Source organism: Manacus candei, unplaced genomic scaffold (genome assembly GCF_025592945.1).
Source record: "Manacus candei isolate 608988 ecotype Guabito, Panama unplaced genomic scaffold, ASM2559294v1 h1tg000174l, whole genome shotgun sequence".
Lineage (NCBI taxonomy): Eukaryota > Metazoa > Chordata > Aves > Passeriformes > Pipridae > Manacus > Manacus candei.
The window spans coordinates 806,903-832,351 of NW_026138222.1; the positions used below are offsets into that span (position 1 = coordinate 806,903).

Below are 25,449 nucleotides of genomic sequence, written 5' to 3' on the forward strand. Positions count from 1 at the left end.
CAACATTCCACGCCCCCATGACCCCCGGGACACCCCATAACGCCCCGTCCCCAACATTCCATACTCCATCACCCCTGGCACACCCCATGACCCCCAGGACACCCCATAACGCCCCGTCTCCAACATTCCACGCCCCCATGACCCCCGGGACACCCCATCACCCCCGGGACACCCCATATCCCCCCAAACCCCGTTCCCCCCCCACCCGTCCCCCCCCCATTCCCAGCCCCCCGTTCCCCCGCTGGCCAATGGCGGGGAGGGGGGCGTGTCCTTTTCGCCCCGCCCCGACCCTGCGGACCAATGGGAGCGGCGGGGGCGTGCCGGGGGCGTGTCCCGGGCCCGGCCCCACGTGCTCGGCGGGGCAGTGACAGCGATGGAGGCGGCGGGAGGCGGCGGGACCCCCGCACCGGGACCGGGAACGGCACCGGGACCGGGAACGGCACCGGGACCCGGCCGGGCCCGCCCGGCTCCGCCCCAGCCCCAGCCCCCCGCGCAGACACAGCCCAAGGGCCGCGAGCTCTTCAGGACCCAGCGCAAGGAGTCCGAGGTACGGGCGGGGGGCACCCTCGCACGGCCTGGGGGGGGGGGGGGGTCCCTGCCCCGCGGGGGGGGCTCCTGCGGGAGGGGCTTTATCCAGGGCTGGAGGAGCTCTCGGACTCGGGGAGGGGGGGTCCTCACCCCGACCTCGGGGTCAGAAGGGTTCTGAGCGAGCGGGAGGTGCCCAGCCCGGACTGGGGGGGTCCCCAGGGGGGCTGCCCCCGCTACTGGAACATCCTCACCCCACTCTCAGATCCAGCAGAAGGGTTTGGGGATCCCAGCTAAGCCCCAGCGCCGGCTCTTCCTTGCCTCATTCCCAGAGCTGGCAGCAGGGTTTTGGGATCCCAGCTAAGCCCCGGCAGTGGCACCTCCCTGCCCCACTCCCAGAGCGGCGCCAGAGTTTTGGGGTCCCAGTTGGACGCTGGGCTCCCCCGCACCCTCCAGGCACCCACTTACCCCCCTCTCACCACGGTCCGGAGGCCACAGTTCCCCCCCCCCCCAACCCTTCACCCCTCCTGCCCGAAAAACCCCGGGGCGGGGGGGACCCACCGAACCCCCCTGGGCTGCTCTGGGCGCCGGGCTGGGGAAGCAGGACCGGGATCAATCAGCAGGATCCAACCCGGGACATTGTCCCCGCTCCCCGTAAAGCCCCCGCGGGGTCCCCATAGCACAGGACGGGAAGACTTGGCTCCCCCACCCAGGAGCTGCGTCTCCCTGACCCAAAAAAGGGTCCCTTTTCCTGGGGGACGGTGTCCAAGCCGTGGCCCCGCAACTCGTGAATTTGGGGTTTGCTTCTCAACCCCCCCCCCCCGGCCCGGCCTCTCCAAGCGGATTAGGGCTGCACGCGCTCGGCCGAATTCCTCAGCGGCTTTAACTCCCCGACCCTCGCTCGGGGCTGCCGAAATTGGGTGAGAATCCGGCGTTTCTGGTGCAGGCGGGCTCAGCCCGGCTCATCAATATTAAGGGCGGCGACGCGCAGCAGCTCCAGCCCGGCCCCCGAGGGGGGACGCCGGGATTCGGGAGGAGGAATCACGTTAATTGGGTTGATTACCCGGCCGTGTGGTCCCTTCCCGGGGGTCGGCGCCGGGTCCGTGTGGCCGCGGCCGCCCCTTCCCCGCCCCGCCGGGATCCTCGGGCCGAGTTTCACGCTCCAGTTCCTTCCTCCGCAGGGGAGGAGGGGGATAAACCCGCACCGAGGGCTTCGAAGAGGCAGAGCCCGGCCCCGAGAGCTGCCGGCTCTGGGGCGCTGAGGGTGGAGCCGCGTCCTCCCGGGGGTTCCTGCTCGGAACCAGCCCCAGGCTGGGTTTTGGGGGGGCTCTGGAATAACGCATCCAGTATCCGCCGGCGCTCCGGGTCCCGCCGCCGCTTCCCCCCGGGCTCCGGGAACTGCCATTTTTACCCTCGCCCGCCACGTTTCCGCGGGGTTTGGAGTCTCCCGGCACGGCCCGAGCCCCGCCGACCCACCCGCCCGGAGGAGCTTTGGAGCAGAGCCGGGGGCGCCTCCCGGAATTCCCGCAGGGATGTGCCAGCCCGCCCCGCTCACCCCGTCCCGCTCCCCGCAGGGCTCCGTGGACTGTCCCAACCTGGAGTTCGAGTACGGGGATGCCGACGGGCACGGCGCCGAGCTGGCAGGTGAAGCGCGTTTTTTTGGGGGGGGTGGGAGGCACTGCTGTTTTTAACAGGCGGGGAGGGAGGACGCCAATCCCGCCGGGATGGGGGATGGATGCGGAGCGGTGTCATCGGGGGTTATTAATAGAGAGCCACTCGCTCCTTGGGGACGAGCAGGGGGACTGTGGGGACACGGGGCTTTCCCCGGGAGCGGCGGGAGGAGGGAGCGCTGTCCTGTGGCACAGCCCGGCCCGGCGGGGTCACCCTTTGTCACGGGCGCTGTGTCCTTGTCCCGTGTCTTCCTGCCGCTCCTGCCCCTTAACCTCGCGGCCCCAAATGTGTCCCGGCAAAGGGGGGTTATTTTTAGCTCCGGCTGCCTCAGCTGCACGAGCTGCCCTGGCTAAAGCACATTTCCTGCGCGAGGGATCCTCCCTCCTCCCCTGCGGGATCATCTCAGTCCCCCGCGGTGCTGCTCGGCGCTCTTGGATTATAGGGATTCTCTAGGAACAGGTAGGGATTCTATAGGAACAGGTAGAAATTCTATAGGAACAAGTAGGGATTCTCTAGGAAAAGGTAGATATTCTATGGGGAAAAGTACAAATTCTCTAGGAACAGGGAGGAATTCTCTAGGAACAGGGAGGAATTCTCTAGGAACAGGGAGAAATTCTCTAGGAACAGGTAGGGATTCTCTAGGACCAAGTAGGGATTCTCTAGGAACAGGTAGGGATTCTCTAGGAACAGGTAAGAATTCTTAGGAACAGGTAGAAATTCTATAGGAAAAAGTATAAATTCTCTAGGAACAGGTAGAAATTCTATAGGAAAAAGTATAAATTCTCTAGGAACAGGTAGAAATTCTATAGGAAAAAGTATAAATTCTCTAGGAACAGGTAGAAATTCTATAGGAAAAAGTATAAATTCTCTAGGAACAGGTAGAAATTCTATAGGATCGAGTAGGGATTCCCTAGAAGAGGTAGAAATTCTATAGGAACAGGTAGGGATTCTATAGGGACAGGTAGGGATTATGAAGAACAGTTGTGTCCCTCCAAGTCCAGCCCCTGTTTTCAGATCCCAAAATGCCTGAGCTGCTGGCTGTGGAATCAGTGTAGGTCTTGCCTGGGTGTTCCTGCATTCCCCCCCTCCCAAACTGCCTTAACTGACTTAAAATTACCTTCCCCCATCCAAAAAGAAAACCCCACTGACACTGCAAATGCAGCTGGAGCAGGGGTGTGGGAACAGCCCAGCCCGGACACGGGGATGGAGATGATGACTTTGGCAGCACTGGGTGTCCCAAGGTGCCCCTGGAGCTGCAGGAGAGCTCAGGGGTCAGTTCAGGCCTCTGTCCCATGTCTCCCTGGAAGCTTCACGAGGAATTTGGCAGCGAGGAGGAGGATGAAGCCCCTCCACGTCCCTGCTGATCCCTTTCTCCACCAGAGCTCTACAGCTACACCGAGGAGCCCGAGCTGAGCCACAACAGGAGATGCTTCGAGGAGGATTTCCATGCTCAAGGTACCAGCCCTGGGCCCGGGGCAGCCCCCTGGGGTGGGGGCAGGACCCCCGGGGAAGCCCCTGGCTGGTGGTCCTGTCCTTCCCCCAGTGCCGGGCAGGAGGTGGCCGGAGCTGGACGGGGCCCAGCAGAAGGCCTTTGTCATGCGCCTGCTGGACGGGCTGGAGGTGGTCAACAGGGACAGGAGGCTCCGGGTGGCCCGGGCCATCCTCTACCTGGCACAGGGTAAGCACCACATCCCTGTCTGTGCTGCCAGGGGCCCTGGGAGAACCTCGGGAGAGCCCTTCTGCCAGGGCTGTGCTGGGCTGGCAGCTCCTTGGGGTTCCAAGGCAGATCCTCCCCAACAAGGGTTTGTCTCCGGGGTTGCTCCTCCCCAGGTGTGTTTGGGGACTGCGATAACGAGGGCGATGTCCTGCACTGGTCTCGGCACAACAGCTTCCTGCTGTACCGCCTGGGCACCTTCTCCGCCTTCCTGGAGCTGCTCAACATGGAGATCGAGTGAGGGACCCGCGCTGCCCTCGCCCTCCTCGCCCTCCCTGTCCTCTGCTTCACCTTGTGCTTCCTTCTCACCCTCATGACCCTCCTCTTCTCGGGCTCGATGATCTCGGAGGGCTTTTCCAACCTGAATGATCCTGTGGTTCTGTGATCTCCTTTGTCCCCTTCTTCCCTTCTCCTCGCCTTCTTTCTCCTCATGCTCCCCTTCGTCTTCCTTCTCCCCATCCTCCTCACCCTCCTCCTCTTCATCTGCTTTCTCTTCATCCTCCCTGCCACCTTCTTCCATCCTCCTCCCCTTTTCTTCTTCTTCACCTTCTTTCTCCTCATCCTCCTCACCTTCATCTCTGAATCTCCATCTTCTTTCTCCTCACCCTCCTCCTCCTCCTCCTCACTTTCTTCCTCCCCGCCCTCCTCCCCCTCTCCTTCCTCCTGCTCCTCACGGATGCCCAGGGGGGTCCCAGAGCCCTGTTGGGTCCCCCATCCCGGTGTTCCCGGGTGTTCCCGGGCTCGGCCGTGTGCTGTGGGTCGGGATGAGGCGGGGCTGGCACTGATCCCATGCCATTCCCTGCAGGAACAGCCAGGCCTGCAGCAGCGCCCTGCGGAAGCCGGCCATCTCCCTGGCCGACAGCACGGAGCTCAGGTACCCCCCTGGCACCTGGAGAGGGTGGGACAATGGGTGGGACACCCCTGGGGACAAGGGACACGCCTCACCCGCCCGCTGTCCCCGCAGGGTCCTGCTCAGTGTCATGTACCTGATGGTGGAGAACATCCGTGTGGAGCAGGAGGCGGATCCGCCCGAGTGGAAAACCTGCCGGGACACCTTCAGGATGGAGCTGAGTGAGCCACAAACCCACTGTGCCCTCTGGAGGTCCCTTTGCTCTGCTGGGCCAGCAGGGAGAGCCCAGGGATGAGGGATCTGCTCCGGAGCCGTTCCTGCTCCCTCTCTCCACAGGTTTCCCTGTGCACACGGAGGAGCCCTTTGCTCTCCTGCTCTTCACGATGGTGACCAAGTTCTGCAGCGGCCACGCTCCACACTTCCCCATGAAGAAGGTCCTGCTCCTGCTCTGGAAGGTGCTCCTGGTGAGTGCAAACCCTTCCTTTTTTCCAGAAACATTTTGCTTTGGAACAGCGCTGCTGCAGCCTGGGTGTTCCCCACTGTTGGACCCGACCACAAGGAGGTTATCTGGGAGGCACGGGGAGCTGACACAGGGCAGGTTCCTCTGGGATCAGGGTGGGCTGAGCCCTCAGAGGACATGGGGTGGGGGAGAGGTGGTCCCTCACCCTGGAGAGCAAACCAGTGGTGTGGTGTCTTCAACTCCCTGGGATCAGGGTGGGCTGAGCACTCAGAGGACACGGGGTGGGGGACAAGTCTGGAGGATGAACCAGTGGCTTGGTGTCTCCAACTCCCCGGGTTGATCCCCCAACCTGCTGCTCCCTGGAAGCCCGTGCTCCTGGTGGGACGTGTGTCCCCGCTGAGGGGTGGGACGTGTGTCCCTGCTGAGTGACCTCTCCCGTGTCCCCAGTTCACGCTGGGCGGGTTCGAGGCCCTGCAGGCCATGAAGGTGCGGCGGCGGGAGGAGCTGGGGCTGCCCCCCCTGCCCGAGGACAGCATCCAGGTGGTCCGGAGCATGAGGGCGGCCTCTCCTCCCACCTACTCCATCGAGCTCGTGGAGCAGCAGCAGCAGCAGAAGCGGGGCCACCGCAGCCGCAGGGTAGGAGCCACCACGTCCTGCTGGGGCAGCACCTTGGGCTGGGAGGGACCTTGGTTCCATCCAGGTCCAACCGACGCCTTCCACTGTCCCAGGTTGCTCCAGCCTGGCCCTGGACACTTCCAGGGATCCAGGGGCAGCCACAGCTTCTCTGGGAAATCCATTCCAGTCCCTCCCCACCCTCCCAGCCAGCAATTCCTTCCCAATATCCCATCTAACCCTGCCCTCTGGCACTGGGAAGCCATTCCCTGTGTCCTGTCCCTCCATCCCTCGTCCCCAGTCCCTCTCCAGCTCTCCTGGAGCCCCTTTAGGCCCTGCCAGGGGCTCTCAGCTCTCCCTGGAGCCTTCTCTTCTCCAGGGGAACCCCCCCAGCTCTCCCAGCCTGGCTCCAGAGCAGAGGGGCTCCAGCCCTGGCAGCAGCTCCGGGGCCTCCTCTGGACTCTCTCCAGCAGCTCCACGTCCTCCTGCTGTTGTTCCCAGGACTGGAGCAGCTCTGCAGGAGGTGGGGGGTCTCCCCTGAAGAGGCAGAGAGGCAGGATCCCCCCCTGCCCTGCTGCCCTTCATCCCTGTGGGATCAGCCCAGGGCACAGTTGGGTTTGGGGCTCTCTCAGGACACATGGCCAGGCCATGTCCAGTTTTCCACTCCCCCAGTTTCTGTTGTGGCAGCTGAGCCCCTGGTGGGTTTGTCCAGAGGAAGCCAGAGGACATCCCAACCCTCTGGCAAAGGGCTGATAACCCCCAGGAGCAAACTGCTCCCAGCAGGATCTGTTTTTAGCTCCTCTTCTGGAGTTGCTGTGCTGTGGTCTGAGGATGAAATGCCTTTTGTGAGGGCAGAGATGTGGGATGGAAGCTCCAGAAGTTAAGGTGGATAATGGGGTCCCACCTCCTAGAGCTGCAAGGTTAGAGGTACAGAAGGAGTTATTCCTTATCCAGGCCAGGCTAGGAGGGAAATCCTCACCCGAGGAACACCTGGGACCTTGATCCTTCCAGGATGGGGAGATCTGGCGGCGACAGCTGGCAGGGAAATAAAATCCATGGAGTGACTTGGGTTCCTCTTCCCCCTCGTGCTGCAGCCCCTAGTGAAGCAGGACAGCTTGGACATCTACAACGAGAGAGACCCCTTCAAGAACGACGAGGCAGGAGTGGAGGAGGAGGAGAACGACGACGTGGACAGCGGGATCGAGGGGGAGCTGGACCTGATGGAGCGGGACACGATCGTCCCCCCCCTGCCCCCCCAGCGCCTGCCCATCGAGAGGGTGTCCTTCCCCAAGGGGCTGCCCTGGGCCCCCAAAGTCAGGTAAACCCCCCCCAGTGTCACTGCCACCCTCCCCAGCCCCCTGCCCTGGGGTTCATACCTGCGTCAGCCCGTGGGAAGTTTCCCAGCGAGTTGAACTGAGGGGATTCCACTCCTCATTTTGTCTCATTTGGTTCTTTCTGGGCTGGGCTTAGCTGAGCTCTTCCCCAGGGTTTTGAAACCGAGCTTGGCCAAGAAGTGGCAGTTCCACTGTGGACGTCCCAGGTTGTGCTGGGAAGGAGGAGGCTGTGCTGGAGCAGGGTCAGCTTTCCCAGCTGGCACCGGTGGATCTTGGAAGGGCAAGGTCCTCAACTGATCCTCTTGGGAACTGGTCAATGATTGACAGCTTCTTTGTGGAGCTGGACTCTTGTGTGGCCAGGTGGCACCTTCCTGAGAGGTGCAGAAAAACATCCAAGGATAAAGGAGTCTGTGCCTTCCCTCCCTCAGACCAGTTGCCTGCACATGGTGTTGAGGGAATGTCAGGAAAAGGGGGTACAAACCTCTGCCCTCTCCCTGGGATCCATCCCAGGGTTGTTGCTGTTTGCCCAGAGCCTGGATTTAACCCAGTGCCTTTAAAACACGGGAGCAAAGAGAGATTTCTGCTGGGGGAACAGTGACAGGGTTAAGTTGGTCCATCCAGAGGGACACGGCAGGAATTGTTTCCCACGTGGATCTCTGCGGCCCTTAACGCTCTCAGCTCCTCCTCAGCAACCTCCTGTTGTTTCCCTTGGCTGTTGCCTGGAAATCCAGCTGGATTTCTCTGCCCATGAGACCCGTGGCTCGTGTCCCACTGATCCCACTGTCCAGTTCCCATGAAAATGCCCAAGGTGGGCGAGATGCTGGCCTGCCCTGGGAGCAGCACGAGCTCTGACAGACCACAGAGACAACATTTGTTCACTCAGAGCGAGCAGATGCTCCTTGGAGATGCCTGTGGGAGGGGCATGGGAGGTGCAGGGAAAGGTGCTGGTTGCAGAGAATTCCTCTCTGTTTACTTTCCCATGGAGAAGTGGAGCTGCACAGCAAATACAAATGGGTTTGGTCCGTGCTGCTCCCAGCCAAGGGTGGCTTTTCCCATTGCTAACGAGGCCTCCAGAAAGCAATCCAAGGCTGGGATCTGTTTTCCAACCTCCTCCCTGTTCTCTGTTTCTCCTCTGCTCCATCAGACAGAAGGACATTGAGCATTTCCTGGAAGCAAGCAGGAACAAATTCATCGGATTCACGCTGGGACAGTGAGTGTTGTGTCCACAAAACCTGCCCTGTAGATCCCATCAGTGCACGGGGGGTGTCCACAGAGCTCAGGTTTTCCCACCTTGAGGCTGCAGCAGTGAAAGCAGCGTTGGAAGAACCTGTTCTTGGAGACACTGCTCCCCAAGGACCTCTTCCTGTTAAAAATGAGAGCTGGAGTGAGAGACCCCCGGCCCGAGGCCGGGACTGGTTTGATGTGGAGGGAGCTGGAACGGTTTGGTGTCCTCAGGAAATGACCCAGTTTGTGAACGACCCAAGCTGTGGGTGCAGAGCCATCCTGGGCCGGGCCCAGAGGGGGACAGTCGGGTTTAGGGGCAGTGCTGGGCTCAGGCTCCAGCCCAGCCCTCATTTCATCTGATTTCACCCCAATTCCTCACCCCGACGTTGCTCCTTTCTGGGAGGAGCTTCGCTGGGGAGGAGATGTGGGAGGGTGGGCAGCTCGTGCCAACCCCTCTCCCGGTTCCTGACCCCTCTGGGATGTGTCCAGTAGACTCCAGGCTCCCTCTTTCACCTCATCTAACCCTGTGCTCCCCTTCTTTCCCCCTCTCAGGGACACCGAGACCCTGATCGGGCTCCCACGGCCCATCCATGAGAGTGTGAAGACCCTGAAGCAGGTGAGGTGGTGGGTCCATGCACAGCTCTTGGGATATCCCCCTGTGGTGTGGGATCCTCCTGGATAACCTCTGGCTGGAGGGAATAAGAAGATCCTCCTTGTCAGCTGTAGCAGGAAAAGTTTTTGGAGCTTCCTACGGGGCAAAAAATCCAACACTGAGTCCTCCCTGCAATTCCAAGCAGACTATCCAGCATTTTTACCTTCCCTTTGTCCGTGGTGTAGCATTCCTGCTCCCTGGGGAGTGTTTGCCCGGAGTTTTGAAGGTGACAGGCTTCCAGGGTTGGGTTTGGACACACACACAGAGCCCAGAGCAGTGCAGTTCCCAGCGGGAAGCACGGCCAGCCTCGGCCCCAGCTGTGCTCCAGGTGGAGAGGGAGGCACCTCCGGGGGCCAAGGGCCCCTGTCTCAGGTCTGGGTGGTCTTTTGGAGGTGATGGTCCCTCTCCACTCACCCACAGGGAGATCCCAGGAGGAGTGGGTGGAAGGGATGGAAGGCAGGAGGTGTGAGGGGCTCCGGGACAGGGGGACGTCCCACACAGCGAGTTCTCCACCTGTGGGATATTGGGGATGTAATTGGGATATTGGGGGTATAACTGGGATATTGGGGGTATAACTGGGATATTGGGGGTATGACTGGGATATTGGGGGTATGACTGGGATATTGGGGGTATAACTGGGATGTTGGGGATATAATTGGGATATTGGGGGTATGACTGGGATATTGGGGGTATGACTGGGATATTGGGGGTATAACTGGGATGTTGGGGATATAATTGGGATATTGGGGGTATAACTGGGATATTGGGGGTATAACTGGGATGTTGGGGGTATAATTGGGATATTGGGGGTATAACTGGGATACTGGGGGTATAATTGGGATATTGGGGGTATAACTGGGATGTTGGGGGTATAACTGGGATGTTGGGGGTATAACTGGGATGTTGGGGATATAACTGGGATACTGGGGGTATAATTGGGATACTGGGGGTATAATTGGGATATTGGGGGTATAATTTGGATATTGGGGGTATAATTGGGATATTGAGGGTATAATTGGGATATTGAGGGTATAGTTGGGATACTGGGGGTATAACTGGGATATTGGGGGTATAACTGGGATATTGGGGATATAACTGGGATATTGGGGATATAACTGGGATATTGCTGGAAGCAGTGCCTGCTGCCATGGCTGGCTGTCCCCTCCCTGGGTGGTGACATTGCTGTGCCTCTGTGTGGGGTTTTTTCCAGCACAAGTACGTCTCCATCTCAGATGTCCAGATCAAGAACGAGGAGGAGCTGGAGAAGTGCCCCATGTCTCTGGTAAGGAGCTGCTGCCCCCCATCACCAGACTGAGGTGTGTCAGAGGGACCACGACAGAGCAATCCAGGAATTCTTTTACTTTATTTTTCCCTTGTTTTCTGCTGTTTCTCTGCGACAGGGGGAAGAGGAAGTCCAAGAAACCCCCTGTGAGGTCCTGTATCGAGCCATGTTGTACAACCTCCCCCAGTACATGGTGAGGCCACTGAAAGGAAGGAAGAGCTTTGGAGTGGGGAGTGGTGGGAGCTGGTCTGGGAGCTGCAGAGCTCGACACAGGATGGCTGGGGTGTGGTCAGGACTTGGATAGTGGGATTTTGGGGGGGATCCAGAGCAGAGCTGACTGGAAAGTACAGCCCAAGAGGAGGGATTCAGATGAGCAAGGGGGGTAGGCACCCAGGGATATGGTCAGTGGTTGGAAAAGAGGATGCGGGCAGAGGATTGGGAGCAAGCAACAAGGTCCTCCACATTGGTGGGAGCCCAAAACTATTGCAGGTGTCCTTTGTTTCTTTTATCCACACCACCAGAGCTCAGGTGCATGTGATGCCTTAAGCTCAGCTCAGAGCTGCCGTGATCCCCACCCTTGGCCTGTGTTCCCCGGGGATAAAAGGAGAGGTTGGGTGTGCTCTGGTAGAGCTGGCTTGAAGTTGTCCAGTTTCAGCACGTGGAGGAGAAGGAAGGACTTCCCTTCCCGGGACCACCCCTGCCCACCACCCCTCCCTCTCCTGCAGATAGCCCTGCTGAAGATCCTCCTGGCTGCTGCCCCCACCTCCAAAGCCAAGACTGACTCCATCAACATCCTGGCGGACGTGCTGCCCGAGGAGATGCCGTGAGTCCTGCCCAGGGGCCCCTCATCCCCCTCATCCCTGCTGGGCCCTGGAGCCTCGGGCCAAGCTGCAGAATTGGGGTTTGCTGCTGGCTCTGGGGGGCTCCAGGTTTGGGGGTGTCTGTGTGGAGGGGTGATGTGGAAGCCAGGGAAGTGCCGCTGGATTTTCAGGAGCGCGACAATCCCGGCGCGGTCGGCACCGCTGTGCTCTGATCGAAAACCCACCCAAATGATAAACCCTGCTAATCGACCCAAATCATAAAGATACAGCAGCATGTGGAAGGTGTCCTTCCTACCCGTCCCCTGGGACTGCTGGTGGAGGGAAATCCACTTTTTTTCCCCCTTTTTTTTAACACGCTTTGGCGTCACCGGGAAGCGCGGTCGGGAACAGGAGTCCTGGGGGGAAGAGAAGGGTCCCTGTTCCTGTTGAGCTTGTCCAGATGAACCCGAGCTCCCCAGTCCTCCTTGTCCCCACAACAAGGAGGGTTCTGCACTTTGGCCACAACAACCCCCTGCAGTGCTACAGGTTGGGGACAGAGTGGCTGGAGAGCAGCCAGGCAGGAAGGGAGCTGGGAGTGGGGATGGACAGGGAGCTGAACAGGAGCCAGAGTGTGCCCAGGGGGACAAGAGGGCCAATGGATCCTGGCCTGGCTCAGGAACAGGGTGGCCAACAGGTCCAAGGAAGTGATTCTTCCTTTGTACTCAGTGCTGGTGAGGCCACCTCTGGAGTGCTGTGTCCAGCTCTGGGCCCTGAGCTCAGGAAGGCCCTGGAGGGGCTGGAGCAGGGGTAGAGAAGAGCAGCCAGGCTGGGGAAGGGACTGGAGCCCAAGTGCTGGGAGGAGAGGCTGAGGGAGCTGGGGGGGCTCAGCCTGGAGAGGAGGAGGCTCAGGGGAGACCTCCTCACTCTCTGCAACTCCCTGCCAGGAGGGGGGAGCCGGGGGGGGTTGGGCTCTTTTCCCAGGCAACCATCAGCAAGACAAGAGGGCTGGGTCTCAAGTTGTGCCAGGGGAGGTTTAGGTTGGATATCAGGAAGAATTTCTTTGCAGAGAGGGTGCTCAGCCATTGGAATGGGCTGCCCAGGGAAGTGGGGGATTCTCCATCCCTGGAGGTGTTTAAGGACAGACTGGATGTGGCATCAGTGCCATGGGCTGGGAACCATGGCGGGGTTGGATCAAGGGTTGGGCTGGATGATCTCAGAGGTCCCTTCCAACCCAGCTGATTCTGGGATTCTGTGATTCCCACCCCCCCTGTTCCATCCCCTCCCTGCCAGTGTCACCGTCCTGCAGAGCATGAAGCTGGGCATCGACGTCAACAGGCACAAGGAGATCATCGTCAAGAGCATCTCGGCCTCGCTGCTGCTGCTCCTCAAGCACTTGAAGCTCAACCACATCTACCAGGTGAGCCAACAGCAGGGTTGGCCACTGCCAGGCTGCTCCTGGAGTTGGTGTGTCCTGATAAACCCTCTCCCAAAAGACTTGCAGGAGGGGTTTCTGTGATGTGTCCGCGGTGCTCATCCCAGCTCCAGGTCAGGCTTTAGCCCTGGCTGGGAGAACCTGCCTGGAATGTTCCTCAGCTGTGTTTTGGCAGCATTGTTTATCCACTCACAGGGAAGGAGCTTTAGGACTTCTGGAAAAATCCCTGCTGTGGCCACTCAGGGTAGAATTTAGGACGGAGCACGAGCCCCCCTGGCAGAAGGGGGAAGGGGAGGGGGGTTAGGCAAGACCTTCCTTTGCTCTGTGTCATCTCCAGGGACCAGAAATAGGCTGGGAAGGACCTCAAGGAGGTCAACTAATCTGGGTCTTGGCAGGATCACGTTCTTGGGGCTCCAGTTTCAGCAGAGGCAGAGCTGGGGCCGAGGTTTAATCTGATTTTTTTGTGCCATCTGCACCCACTCCAGGGCTTTCCTTGGTCTAAAACAAAAAAGCAGGACAGACATGAGCTGTGGTCCAGTTCTCCCCCCGTCCTGCAAGTCAAACAAATCAGTGCTTTCTAAGCATTTCTAAATATTTTCCTTCCTTTAAAGGTTTCAGCGTGGCACGAGTCCATCTGGGTTATTTACTGATATTTACTGCCCACTGACATTTATCTGAGGGAAAATATAAATCCATAGATTGCATTGGATAAAATGAAACAGTAGGATAAGTCCACAGATTAGATTGCATAAAATGAAACAATAGGATAAGTATAAATCCATAGATTGGATTGGATAAAATGAAACAAACCCCACATTTTGACAGTCCCACATTTGTTCTAGGTTTCCCCACATGCCCTCACTCCTTTTTCTCACTCCAGAGCAGCTCCTCTCTTTTCTTCCTCCGAGGCAGGAGGACCCTGGGGCTGAGCCTGGAGGAAGCTGGGGGGGTTTTGTGCCCCTGGTCCTGCCTCTGGGTGTGATTTTTGGGTGAGGCATCACCAGTTTTTGGTGCCAAAAGGTCTCAGGGAGCACCATGAAAATCACAGAGTCAGAGTCATGGAATGGTTTGGGCTGGAAGGGACCTTAAAGACCATTTAATGCTTCGAGGGGGAGAAAAATTGAAAGCATTTATGAAGCCAAGGATATTTTTTCAGTCCAAAATTTCAAAGGGAGGTGGGATTAGTGTGAGAGAGCAGCAGGAATTATTGTGTTTTCTCTTGTAGTAGCTGCATCTCCTCCTTCCCTCTTCCCCAAATGCCGTTTTACCAGAGCTTTAATTTGGAAAAGCCACGTTTGCTTTGGGTGCAGCTGCTCCTAAAGCACTACCACAAAGCTCCTGTGTCCACCCTATGGCAAAGGGAACTTCCCAGCTGCTGGACACGGCACAGACCAGGGGGGAGGTGGTCTGGGAGGTGTCTCAAGCCATCAGCAGTGCTTTGCTCTTGGCTGGAAAGGTCCCCATCCCCTTGTGGTGCTCCCAGTTGTCCCAGTTCTGACCAGTTTCCCTTCTCTCTCTCTCTCCTCCCCAGTTTGAGTACGTGTCCCAGCACCTGGTGTTTGCCAACTGCATCCCTCTGATCCTGAAGTTCTTCAACCAGAACATCATGTCCTACATCACTGCCAAGAACGGGTACAGCCACCTCTGGGCCAGGGAGGGCTTTGGGAACCCTGGTGGGAATGTGTGGTGGGACCTGGGCCCTCTGGGGCAGGAATTCTCTGGAGGGAGCCAATCCCTTTGATGGGAGGAATGGGGGGTGGGTTTCCAACCTCTCCCTAAAACCCCCCTACTGAAATAAAACAGGCTTGTTTTCAGCCTTCTCCTGGGGAGCAGCCCAGTGCCACACGTGGGCCCACAGCTCCACAAAGGCCAGTGGGGAGTGTCCTCTTGATCTTCTCCATGTTTTATAGCCAAAATTCACCTTTTGCATGGTTGTCACTGCCTTTTGGTGCTGATCTGAGACAGGCACCAGCCCCAGTTTGAGCAGGGAACTGGTGGCACCACCACGAGCTGAGAGGGCCCAGCACTTCCCCAGCTCACCAGGGTGGGATTTCCCCGTTCAGGGGGACGTTGGGATGGTGAAAAGATCCCTCTTCTCCCTTTCTGGTGCTCTTTTTGTGGCTCTTCAGCTGCGTGTGTGGGCTGGTGTGTCTCCTGCACGGTGTGGTTTGTGTGTGTGAGAGGGAACACGTGGGAAAACGGGAAGTAAGGTGTTGATTTTTTTTTTTTCCCTGCTAGAAACATTTCCACTTTTGGTGGAAATGCACTTTGAGGTGGTAGAAAACGTGTCCCAGGAGCACTGAGCTCCTCCCTCTGCTCCCTGGTGGAGGTTCCACAGGACACACACCTGTGGGTGAGGGGGGTTTAAACTCTAGGTTTGAACTCTGGAGTCCTGGTGTGTCAGATCCCAGCAAACAGCAGGCACTGCCCTGCAAAAGGAATTATCCCAGGGGGTTTGGTCACACTCAGATGCACAGACCCCACTCCAGATGTGGGGTTTGGTCCCATTCCATTGCACAGACCCTACTCCAGGTGTGGGGTTTGTTCCCATTCCATTGCACAGACCCCACTCCAGATGTAGGATTTGGTCATTCCAGTGCAGAGACCCCACTCCAGATGTGGGATTTGGTCACACTCAGATGCACAGATCCCACTCCAGATGTGGGGTTTGGTCCCATTCCAGTGCACAGACCCCAGTCCAGAGATGCTGTAAAGGGAAGTATCAGAGGTGATGCCAAAACCATTTGTGGCAAATTCTTTACATGGTATATAAATTTATACTTTTGGGGTGTTCATCGACTCCTTTTCCAAAGTCCACATGCCTGGGGGGCTCCCAAAGACCTGACACCCCCCCGGGAATTTTCCTACTGTCACTCAGACATCTCCATTTTAACCTGATGGATTTTAACCTCAGATCTATCTGGGGTTTTTTTGTGTGGTATATTTTGTATATTTGGGGGTTTTTATCCCTTTTTAAACATGCCATGAGTAGCCCATCCGTCCTGTCTTCGTGGATCCAAATCCCTGGAGTCCTTATGAACGCCCTGGGAATGCTCCTGGGAGCCAAGGGGGATCCCTGTGCTCCACTGAGGCTCCAGGGGGAGGCAGTGGTGAGATTGGGATCCCGTTTGGATGCCGTTTGTGCCGCTGGAAATGCAGGAGGGAGCCCCCTCGGTGCGGGAGAAGGGATCGTTCCCAACCCAAATTCCTCGTTCCATAAAGCAGCGCTGCCGTTGGAACTCAGACCCCGGGCACGGGGAAGGAAGATTTGACAGCTGCTGGCTGTAATCACGTGGATCATCCTCAGAAGTTGTTTTTGTGTTCCTAACGATTCCCTGCTTCCCTGTTTTCTGCAGGGTCTCCGTCCTGGATTATCCTCATTGCACAGTCCATGACCTGCCCGAGCTCACGGCAGAAAGCCTGGTAAGCAGCACAGACAGGGGCCCTGGCATCTCTAGTGCTGGATGTGGAAGGATGTGGGGAAGGATTTTGGTTTTCTTTCCTCTGACTTCTTTTCTCTTCATCCCAAACCTCTCCAAAATCAGACCTTTTTTTTTCCCCCCCTCCTGACGTGAAAGTTCCTCCCGTCGCTGCCCCTGAGCTGCCGTGGGAGGGGAGGGAGGAGGCACTGCTGGTGTTGGGCACCCCATAAAAATAGGTGGGGTTAGAGTTTTTCCTTTCAGGGAACAGAATCCCAGGATCCCTGAGGTTGGAAAAGCCCTCCCAGCCCATGGATCCACCCCGGGCCCCATCCCCACCTTGGCCCCCAGCCCAGAGCACTGAGTGCCACGGCCAGGCCTTCCTGGGACACCTCCAGGGCTGGGCACTCCAAACTCCCTGGGCAGCCCCTGCCAAGGCCTCACCACCCTTTCCAGCAACAAATTCCTCCTGGTGTCCAACCTGACCCTCCCCTGGCCCAGCCTGAGGCCGTTTCCCCTTGTGCTGTCAAGAGAAAACTCTCCTGCTTTAAGAAAGGCTTCAATTGCTCTGGTTTAAATTGCTCTGAGCACTCGTGTTTCATAAGGTACCTCCAAGTAGATTAAGGAATGAACCCAATTCCCTCTGGAGAGGAGCCTTAAGTATTATGGAGAGCATATCTAAGCACACAGACTGCAGAGGAGACAGTGATCATGGCAGGTTCACAACTGCAATAACTCAAAGGCAGAGTGGGACTCAGACAGGGCACGGAGCAGGGAAAAGCTTTGGGGTTAACAGGGAGTGGAGCCCCGAAATGATGCGGGAATCATTAAGAAGGAGGCTGAGCAAACCCAGTCTGGGCAGGGATGATCTAACAGTGCCTGGCTGCTGAAATCATAACCCTGTGTTGTTTTCCTTTGCTGTGTAAAGGTTAAAATCATCAGAGAGAAAGACTTTTTTTTTCCCCAGGTCCAGGGGCTGCTGAGGGCTGGGAGTCCTGGTGCCAGCTCCTGGATCAATGGGGACATCTAGTGACAGGTCGCTGAGGGCTCTGCTGCCTCACACTAATCCTCACAACAAGCTTTAAGCCTCTAGGAGAAAACTGAGTGTTTTTTAGGGAAGATATTCCCAGTAGGGCCTGGTCCCCAGTTCGGGAGCCCTTGCAGGTTGCTGTCCTCCAGCACACACGGATGTTTTCCTCGCAGGAGATCGATTTAATCAGAAAATAAGCAGGAACCAACTTGGATTTTACTCATCTCTGGGATGATCCCCATGGAAGTGAGGGTTTATTGGGAATTAGACATTCCCTGCTGCTTGAGGCCAATGTTAGTGTCTTTTTTGGCCCCCTGGTGAGGGGTTGGAACATCCCAGAGTGCCACAGTGCTGCTGACAGAGGATTCTGCTCTGGGGGCCCAGCAGAGCAATGTGTGGCTGGGCTTTATTCCAGGGGAGGTTTATTCCCAGGATTTCAGCAGTGCTGTCCCCAATGGCTGCAATCCCAGGCAGGTACTGGGGGATTCCCCCATCCTGGCGTGGGAAAGGCTCTTGGATTCCTTGCCAGTCCTCTTGGATTCCTTGCCAGTCCCATCTCCCTGTCTTTGGGAGGGGCTCGATCCACCCCTTAAAACCAGGATTCCAGCCTGTTCCCTCCTCCCATAAACCTGATGGAAAGACCCTCCCCTACTTGAAGCTTTAGAGACAACATCAGGTTGGTGGCAAATAAATCCATCTGTGTGAGAAATGGACAGTGGCTTACTCTGGAAAAATTCCTTGGTGTGGAGGGAGCAGATTAGGCCTGGGCACTGCTGCTGAGCTGGCACCCCCAGAGCAGCACACAGCACCCACCAGCACCTTGGTGACATCCCAGTGACGTCCTGGTGACACCCCAGCTCTGCAAAAGTGCGTTTGCTCAGAGTGGCTTTTTTAATCCCAGAGTTAAACTCAGGAGCCTGTTCTTGTTGGCCTCAAAAATGGTATGTACAGTAATATTTGACCAGCTCACTGAACTGATCAGCTCCAGGAGGAGTTTCCTCATGGAAAGGGTGGGGAGGCCTTGGCAGGGGCTGCCCAGGGAGGTTTGGAGTGCCCAGCCCTGGAGGTGTCCCAGGAAGGCCTGGCCGTGGCACTCAGTGCTCTGGGCTGGGGGACAAGGTGGGGATGGGGCCCGGGGTGGATCCATGGGCTGGGAGGGCTTTTCCAACCTCAGGGATCCTGGGATTCTGTTTGGTGTCACCATCCTCAAACAGCTTGTTCTCAGGGGAGACCAAAACACCCCTGACCAGAAGGCCCAGCTCGTGTCCCACTGGCTTTCCTCACTTTCCTGCTGGTGATTCCCAAAATCCACCATTCAGCAGAGCTCCTTCTGCTGGAACATCTGCAGGGAGGATAAATCCAGTGAGGAGCAGGAATAAAACTTGTGCAGGCAGTAAAAACCCAGGCTTTGTGCACGAGGACCCCTCTGGTGGGGCTGCTGAACACTTGCTCTTGGTCACCCTTGGCCACCCTTGTCCTTCTCCCGTTGCAGGAAGCTGGAGACAACAACCAGTTCTGCTGGAGGAACCTGTTCTCCTGCATCAACCTGCTGAGGATCCTCAACAAACTGACCAAGTGGAAGCACTCGAGGACAATGGTGAGGTGGTGTCCCATCTCCCTGAGACCTCTAAGCCCGGCCTTCCTGGAGCATGTCCACAGCTCTAAGCCTGGTCTTCCGGGAGCGTGTCCCCAGCTTTAAGCCTGGCCTTGACCTTCCTGGAGTTTGTCCCCAGCTTTAAGCCTGACCTTGGCCTTCCTGAACCATGTCCCCAACATTAAGCCTGACCTTGGCCTTCCTGGAGTGTGTCCTCAGCTCTAAGCCTGGCCTTCCTAGAGAACGTCCCCAACTTTAAGCCTGACCTTGGCCTTCCTGGAGCATGTCCCCATCTCTAAACCCAGCCTTGGCCTTCCTGGAGTGTGTCCCCAGCTCTAAGCCCGGCCTTGCTGCTGAGCATTTCTTCCCGCAGCGCCGGAGCTCCTGCTCTTCCTCCGCTGCCCTTTTCCCTTTCCCAGACTGAGCCTTAAACACATAAAATGCAGAAACCCCTTTCCCCTGCCAGTAACCCCCCCTTTCCCCTGCCAGTAACCCCCCCTTTCCCTGAGCCTCCAGCCCCAGGCAGGGAGTGTTGGTTGTGTTGCCCTGGGGTTTGTGGTGTCTGTGGCCCAGCAGCTGGTGCCCGAGGTGGCCCAGGCAGGGTTTGTGTGGCCCAGGCAGGGTTTGTGTGGCCCAGGCAAGGTTTGTGTGGCCCAGGCAGGGTTTGTGTGGCCCAGGCAAGGTTTGTGTGGCCCAGGCAAGGTTTGTGTGGCCCAGGCAAGGTTTGTGTGGCCCAGGCAAGGTTTGTGTGGCCCAGGCAAGGTTTGTGTGGCCCAGGCAAGGTTTGTGTGGCCCAGGCAAGGTTTGTGTGGCCCAGGCAAGGTTTGTGTGGCCCAGGCAAGGTTTGTGTGGCCCAGGCAAGGTTTGTGTGGCCCAGGCAAGGTTTGTGTGGCCCAGGCAAGGTTTGTGTGGCCCAGGCAGGGTTTGTGTGGCCTCCTTGCCCGCCCCGCCTCAGTTCCTGCTGGTTCCTGCTGGTTCCTGCAGATGCTGGTGGTGTTCAAGTCGGCGCCGATCCTGAAGCGGGCCCTGAAGGTGAAGCAGGCCATGCTGCAGCTCTACGTGCTCAAGCTGCTCAAGATCCAGACCAAGTACCTGGGGCGCCAGTGGAGGAAGAGCAACATGAAGACCATGTCGGCCATCTACCAGAAGGTGCGGCACCGCATGAACGACGACTGGGCCTACGGCAACGGTGAGTCAGCGCGGCCGGCCCCTCCGGCTGGGCTGGGCTGGGCTTGGCCTGACACCTCCTGGAGTCCCCCAGACACGTTGGTGAGGAGCTGTGAGCTGCTCCAGCGGGAGGGAGCGGCTGGATTGAGGGAGGAACGGTGGGAACGGGCCGTGGTCAGTGGCAGGAATCATAGAATCCCAGAATCCCAGAATCAGCTGGGTTGGAAGGGACCTCTGAGATCATCCAACCCAACCCTTGATCCAACCCCGCTGTGGTTCCCAGCCCATGGCACTGATGCCACATCCAGTCTGTCCTTAAACACCTCCAGGGACGGAGAATCCCCCACTTCCCTGGGCAGCCCATTCCAATGGCTGAGCACCCTCTCTGCAAAGAAATTCTTCCTGATGTCCAACCTAAACCTCCCCTGAGTGTCCCCCGAGCCCAGAGCTCACTGCTGCATCCCCAGATCATTTCTGGCACCGGGTCACTGTGTTGTCCCGGTGTCCACACGGAATGTGTGCATGGGATGGCCTCGAATGGGAATCTGGCCCTGCACTCACACCTGAGGGAAGCAGCAGGTTCACCCCAGCGTGAGGATAGGCCGAGTTCCTCAGCTAAAGCCCGGACTAAATGAGCTGCTCAGTTTAAACTGTGCTTATGTAGCCAAAGTCCACGTGGTTTTGAGGGATGTGGTGATGTTCCTGGTGTGTTAATGATGTCATGGGATACACCAGACCACACACTTTCATCCCCCTCTAAGTGCCCCCCGTTGCTGCAACAACCGACCCAAGCTTGGGATGAGAAGTATTAAATTATCTTTTTGCCTTAATAGCTCAGTCCTAAATTTTTGCTCTGCATGTGGCTTCTTTTTCATGGAATCGTGGAATGGTTTGGGCTGGAAGGGGCCTTAAAATCACCCAGTGCCACCCCTTGCCACCTCCCACTATCCCAGGTGGCTCCAAGCCCCAGCCTGGCCTGGGACACTTCCAGGGATCCAGGGGGTTTTAATGAGGATTAAGCAGGAAAATTGGGCAGCATTCCTGTTTCAATGTTTCAAAAGAGAACAAGGCAAGGGGTAAAAGACTGACATCTTCCCTTTTTTTTTCCAAAAGATAAAACCATTTTAATTCTGTCAGGGCCTGGGGTCTCTCTGAAAAAAAGCAGAATGGTAATTATAGGGAGTCCTTAAAGCAGGAGTAATTAGATTTCTATAGGATGTATTAAATTAAAATGCACACATAATGGAATTTTGTTAGGAAGAATAAGAATTAAGAAAAGAATAAGAATTAAAAAAAAAATTTAAGGAAAAGAAAGAAGAAGAAGGAGGAGAGGAAGAAGGAGAATAAGGAGAAGGAGAATAAGAAGTGAATAAGAAGACAAGAAGAAAAGAAGAAAAAGAAGAAACAAGAAGAAAATAAGAAGAAAAAGAAAAATTGAGAAGAAAATAAGAAGAAAAAGAAGAAAAATAAAGAAGGAGGTGGAGAAGAAAAAGAAGAAAAATCAAGAAGGAAGAGAAGAAAAAGAAGGGGGAAAAAAGGAGAAGAAAAAGAAGCAAAATAAAGAAAGAGAAGGAGAAGAAAGAGAAGGAAAATTAAGAAGGAGAAGAAGAAGATAAGAAAAAGAAGTGGAAAAAGAAGGAATAAGTGGCTGGTCAACTCAAGCACGTGTTTGCTGCAAAATCCTCACCCTTTCTCTTGCCCAAACCTTTATGAAGTTTGTTATTTTTCCCCCCCCTCTCACACTCTGTTGGTTTTTGTCTCCCCTCCCCTGCAGACATTGATGCCAGGCCGTGGGACTTCCAGGCCGAGGAGTGCACCCTGCGGGCCAACATCGAGGCCTTCAACAGCCGCCGCTACGAGCGGGCGCGGCCCCCCGAGTTCGCCCCGGTGGACAACTGCCTGCAGAGCGTGCTGGGCCAGCGCCTCGACCTGCCCCGGGACTTCCACTACTCCTACGAGCTCTGGCTGGAGCGGGAGGTGTTTTCCCAGCCCATTCGCTGGGAGGAGCTGCTGCACTGCCAGTGACGCGGGCCCGCCGCGACCAGGCCTCGCCAGGCCTCACCAGGCCTCATGGCACCACGGGCACGGGGGAGGAGGTTGGTTTGGACCAGGGGGGTCTCAAGTGCTCTTCCCCAAGAGACCAAACCTCTTCTTGTCTACCCCGACGCTGCCAAGGTGCCACCTTTCTGGAGGCCACCCCTTTGCTGTGACTTCTCGGAGCACTTCTCGGGCCACGGAGCAGCCCCGGCGTCGAGGGGTTGTTGCGGCCTTTTGTTTGTCCCAGTTTTCCCGGTTTTTGGGGTTTAGGAGCCCGTAATAAGCTCACTCACGTGGTCTTTGCCACAGCCCAAGGGCTGTCCCTCAGCTGGGGTCACGCCTGTTGGTTTGGTGTCGCTGTTCCCAGCTGGGAAAGATTTCCATCTCTGGAATTCCCCCTGGCCGGGAAAGGTTCCTGTCTCTCCCGAATTCCTCCTGGCTGGGAAAGGTTCTGGTCTCTCCTGAATTCCCCCTGTCTGGTAAAGGTTCCATCTCTGGAATTCCCTCTGGCTGGGAAAGGTTCCATCTCTGGAATTCCCTCTGGCTGGGAAAGGTTCCATCTCTGGAATTCCCTCTGGCTGGGAAAGGTTCTGGTCTCTCCCGAATTCCCCCTGGCTTGGAAAGGTTCCCGTCTCTCCTGAATTCCCCCTGGCTGGGAAAGGTTCCCATCTCTCCCAAATTCCTCTTGGCTGGGAAAGGTTCTGGTCTCTCCTGAATTCCCCCTGGCTTGGAAAGGTTCCCGTCTCTCCCAAATTCCTCCTGGCTGGGAAAGGTTCCCATCTTTCTTGAATTCCCCTTGGCTGGGAAAGGTTCCCATCTCTCCCAAATTTTCCCTGGCTGGGAAAGGTTCCCATCTCTCCCGAATTCCTCCTGGCTGGGAAAGGTTCCCATCTTCATTTCTTCCCTTACCGCTGCCGATGTGCTTCCAACGCCGCCGTGGTGGTGACTCTGACGGGATCACTGGGAATGCCTCTAACCAAGCCGACTTGGCCAACGGAGACAACATTCCCTGCTGTCCTTGGGATCCATGACCCAGCTCCCAGGGGGTCGGTTCCACACATGACAGTCCATTCCCTTCCCACCGCTCCGCTTCCCTCCGCCGTTCCCTTCCATCCCGTTTTTCCAGGAGCGACCCCACGCCTGCGCTGGGCGGTGTGTCGGGTTGGTTGTCTCTTCCTCCTGGTTGTTTTCGAAGGATAATTCCTCCAGCACTGGGATTCCAGGTTGCTCTTTAAGCCCCTGGAGGAGACAGGGAACCACCACACCAAACAACCGGATTTTCACACGGATTTTGGGGGAATTATCCGGGGGAATTGTTCCTGCCAGGCCCTGCAGGGGGGAGGGAAAGTGCTTTGCTTGGCAATTTATTGCCGTAACGTGAGGAGAAGTGGGGACACTTGTGGCTCACAGTTTTCCTGATGAACAGCACACGAAGCTGTAAATTTTCCCTGAGGTTGGTAACTTAAATTAATACTTAAATTAAATAATAAAAGCTGCACTGGGGTAAGGCCGTGCTGCATGAGGGTGGCAGTTGTCAAAGCGTTCTGTGCCGTTATCAATAAATCAAACCCACCAGTTTTGTTAGGACGAGACTTTGTGGGGTTTTTTTTGCTGTGGAGCTGCACTGGGAATGTTTCTTTCGTGGGGTTTGTCCGAGGGGTTGTTCCTGGGAGCGGCATTAAAGCCTCTAAAAACCTTTCTGAATGTGCTTTTGTTCAAAATAACCCGGAGCCTCTTGGAAAGGGCTCCTCTTTATTTCGGCGTGTTCTTCCCGTGCCTTAATTTAAATGCTGCTTTTTCTCCTTTTGTTTTTTTTTAATTTTTAAAGGGCAAAACCATCCCCCTCGCCCCTGCCCACACCCACTTCTCCCCCTGCTGTGGACAGGGCACACTTTGGATGCTCTATTCCAGAGTATCCACAGAATCCTGAAGGAGAAAAACGGGATTATGGGCTGGGTTTGTGCTCGTTAAAGAGCAAAAAGTTCTTCCAAGGCAAATCAAGCCTCTCCGAGCACGAGATCCAGACACAACAATGGAAACGCTCTTCAGGGATCCCACAAGTGGATCATCGTTTAATTCCCTTTCCAAAATGTGGCACCTCCCGCTTCCCTAAATTTCCTGGGAATAATTAAAGGTTAAATAAACACACAAAAAAAAAATAACAACCCCCAGCTGGAGCTGAGAGGTGACAAAGGGTCTGTTAAAGGTTTCAGTGGTACAAACACAGTATAAGTGATACTATTTTTGTCCCATTTTGGTGTCCCGAGCTCAGGGCTGGCTGGAAAACTCGGGATTTTCCCTCTGACGTTTATCTCATGTTTTCCAAGCAAATTCCTACCAGTTTTCCCCCTTGGGAATGCTGGGAATTCAGCGGAGTGCTGTCAGGTATCCCTGCACAAGGGACACCTCTGCAGAGTCCCCGGTTCCCTTTTCCCTCCCCTCACGGGGGGATCCCAAATCCAGAGGGTCTGGAGTGGTGTGTCCTGATAAACCACGTGATCCTCTTGTTTTCCCTCGGATATTCCTGGTTTGGAGTGGTTTAGGAAACAGTCGACAACATGGAGATAAATTCCTACCAAGGGACCTAAACCCTTTTAGCTGGATAAACTCGGGTCCTGAAGAGGTTTCTCCCAGGGGAAATTATGAATTATGAAAGAGCCACAGCCCTATAAAACCCCTCGGGGTTGGGCTCAGACCTTTCTTTTTTCCCCCTCAAAGTGTCTTACTTTTTCCCCCCCAATATGTCAGAAAAAAATGACCAGTAGATACACAAATTCTCTATATTTCATATTTAAGTTGTGCTCTGTAGAAGCTTTTTAAGGCCTTTCAGTGCCTGTTATTGTTACTGACCTGGAGATCAGAAATACAGAGTAGAGACAGAATTTAAAAATACAAATTAGAAATACAAATTAAAAATAAAAATTAGAAATACAACAGAAATTGGTATCAGAAATACAAATTCCTACCTGAATATCTGTATGGTGGAGGGTGGTATAAACTCATCTTGGAATGTTATTTATTTCCACCCAAAATTTCTGCTTCCTAGAGATGGATCTGATAAAAAACCTGAACCTCTGTGTAAAATAAAGCAACCAGGGGAGGGTTACACCATTTAACTTACATATGTATATTATTTATATTTTTATATATTTATATTATATATGTATATAATTAATATATCATATATTATATATATTTATATATTTATATATTTATATATAATATTTATGTATCATAATATATATTGTAATATATATATTACATCATATTATATAATATAATATAACATATAATAATTTATATTGTATTATATATTATCACATTATATATAATATATAACATATAAAATATATATAATATATGTAATATATTATATAATGTAATTTATGTAATATATTCCATAATATATTATATATATTGTAATACATTATATATATTACATTATATTATATATTATAATACATATTATATAACATATATAATAATTTATATTGTATTATATATTATCACATTATATATTATATATTATATATAAAGTATATATAATATATGTAATGTATTATATAATGTAATGTCTGTAATATATTCTATATTACTTTATTATAATATATAATATATAATATATATAGTATATAATATATATTAC

At 55.1% G+C, this 25,449-nt stretch overlaps 1 long non-coding RNA gene across 50 annotated transcripts; it reads left to right on the forward strand.

The window, feature by feature from the left end:
- The first annotated feature begins 349 nt into the window (after window positions 1–349).
- LOC127463791 (uncharacterized) lies at window positions 350–23,597 on the forward strand. Of its 50 annotated transcripts, none has more exons than XR_007900974.1 (24): window positions 350–547; window positions 2,100–2,169; window positions 3,577–3,651; window positions 3,740–3,874; window positions 4,027–4,147; window positions 4,716–4,784; window positions 4,875–4,981; window positions 5,097–5,224; window positions 5,668–5,856; window positions 6,927–7,150; window positions 8,311–8,376; window positions 8,943–9,006; window positions 10,253–10,324; window positions 10,443–10,517; window positions 11,050–11,147; window positions 12,415–12,541; window positions 14,088–14,188; window positions 15,913–15,979; window positions 18,498–18,602; window positions 19,584–19,788; window positions 21,541–22,251; window positions 22,289–22,322; window positions 22,428–22,501; window positions 22,613–23,597. It is a non-coding gene; the product is annotated as an uncharacterized LOC127463791 (long non-coding RNA). The 50 variants fall into 50 exon arrangements; XR_007900978.1 differs by having other exon boundaries at window positions 22,650–23,597; XR_007900984.1 differs by having other exon boundaries at window positions 22,428–22,464; window positions 22,539–23,597.
- Window positions 23,598–25,449: the final 1,852 nt, after the last annotated feature.